The following is a 2,582-nucleotide window of genomic DNA, read 5'->3' as shown; positions in this document are numbered from 1 at the left end:
TTGCATGTGAAGTACTTAACGAGTTTGAGCTCTTACTGAAATGCAGCTCATCGGAGCTAGTAGGATGTATTGCGAAAGAACAGATCACGTGATTAATACGACCTTCTGTTTATGTTTGAAGTGCGTGGAAACGTGGACCGAGTTTATTATGTAGTTCGGTCTGTGTCAACTGCATGTGCTTGTGTGACGAATCTCACCACGTGACTTAGCTGGAAGAAGACAGTTATACACGAGTAATGCGAATAGTGATTTTTTTTCTACGCAGGGTACACGTGAGCAGACTGCAGAATGGAGGTCTTGGATATATCGACGAATACCCTTCTGTTAATACTCGGTGCATTACTGACAGTATTGATGTTACAGAGGCTAATTAAACAACGTAGAAATCTTCCTCCCGGTCCTTGGAATTTACCAATAGTAGGATACCTTCCTTTTCTAGGTGTGGAAGGGCACTTGACTATTGATCGGCTCTCAAAGAAATATGGGAATATTATTAGGTAAATATATATTTTCTCTTGTTACTGTATTACATATTATAAAGGGTTTAATCAATTTCTATGAAACAATTTTTTTTAACTTGTATAATTCTTGTGTAAGGATTGAACATATATCCCAAAAGCTTTGTTAGTATATGAGCTCTCGTTGTATTTTTTTAAAAATAAAAAAGGACATCGTGTATAATAATTTATTTAATGTATTGCATTGTTTAAATAAAGTTCTTTGTTACGCAATTGCGCAAAAAGATTATTTTCCGCAGCGTAACGTGTACTTCATTGAAAAAAAAAGTAATAAAATATATTTAAACTACCTAAATAATAAACAGTAACAAATTTTCCTTTTTTTTATATTATTTTGATACGCAAATGGTGTTTTATATTTAAATAGCATCCAATACGGATCTTTTAATGCCGTCGTTGTTGGTGATCCTAATACTTTAAAGGAGGTTTTTGACAGTCGAAACTTCATTGATCGACCTCCCATGCCTCACGATATAATTCCTGGAGGAACCGGTAAGTCAGTTTCTCTGTTTCTTGAATATTATGTGGGGGGGGGGGGGGGGACGAGGATACGAGAAGTTCTCTTAACACTTAATCATTTCATTGCATAACTTACATAAAAGTGTAATTATGGAATTAATTTGAAATGTATCTAGAAAATTCCTTTTCTTCTTTAAAATAACGCTGGAGTTTGTTTAAATCATTGTTTATTTTGCTATTTAAGAAGGGAATCTCAAATTACGAATCATAACTTTGTTGGAAAGATAAGGTATCAAGAAACTTTAAAGTGTTGTAATATTAAAATTATTTAGTTGTTTACTTTACCCACTAAGGCAGACATTGTGCAGTGTTTATTATTATTATTATTAGTATTATTATTATTATTTTATTATTTCATTTTATCAGTCTAAACTGAGAATAAATTATACACCGAATTAACTTTTATGATTTTAGGTATTTTGTGATTTTCCTGTTTCTTTTCATGTTCTTTTTCATTCCAAAATAAATAAAAGAAATAATTTCTTCCAAAATCTTAATATTTATTGTTATTTAGTTCGGTCTGAAATATAATTTTTTTATTTTTATCTCGTTGTCATGGATATGGATTAGAACTGTTTTTTTTTTTTTTTTTTTCTTCATTAAAAAAAAAGGATTTTTGTTTGACATGATCGGTGACAATTTACGTAGTAATTTGTCACTGATCAATTTTTTTCTTATTATTATCGATAAAAGACATCGATATATACGCCAAAACAGCTTGAAAGCAAAAGGAATAGGTGCATGAGAATGTTGAGATCATAACCTTCGATCTTCCTAACGAGATGTCGGCAAAATATTTGGTGACTCATAAAACACCACTCATAAACCAGTGCAGAAAAGGCATAAACACTCGCAAACTAATTTTGGTGGGGATGGGATGAATAATTCTCCAATTGAAAGCCACAATCCTATATGTATATACATAAAGCTGTGGTATACCTGATAAACCAACAATCACTACTGCACTACCCACCTGTTTATTATATATACAGGGTGTTCGGGATAAATTTGACAGTTTCGTAAGGAAAAAGAAAATCTTCTTTGTATCTATTAAATTTAATGAATTGACAAAAAAACATTACCGGCAGAGTTAATTACAATACTATCAACAAGATTTACTCAAAATAACCACCATTAGCATCGATCACAGCTTCAATTCTGCTTCGGAACCTCGAACAAGCTGATGCTACAGTCTCCCTGGGAAGGGCCGCAAAAACTGTTTTAATTTTATCCATTAACTGGGCTTTTGTATTACTGAAAGTGCGATTGGTGTCTTTTTCAACTGCGCCCCATACAAAATAATCCATGGGGTTAAGGTCTGGGGAGTTTGGAGGCCAAACATTTGGACTGGTGAAGTCGTAGAAATTTTCAGACAACCATTTTTGACTTTTCCCAGAGGTGTGGCAAGGGGCCGAATCCTGCTGCCATACATACGGCCTACCATTGGCTACCCTTGTTATCCAGGGCTTGACTACAGTTAGCAACTCCACGAACAAAGCCCGAATTCCAATGCCAGGGTTCTTCAACACCTGTTCCTGCAGATTT

Source organism: Typopeltis vanoorti, chromosome 11, assembly GCF_054136105.1.
Source record: "Typopeltis vanoorti isolate ZY-2024b chromosome 11, IOZ_Tvanoo_1.0, whole genome shotgun sequence".
Taxonomy (NCBI): Eukaryota; Metazoa; Arthropoda; class Arachnida; order Uropygi; family Thelyphonidae; genus Typopeltis; species Typopeltis vanoorti.
This window is presented reverse-complemented; position numbering follows the sequence as displayed.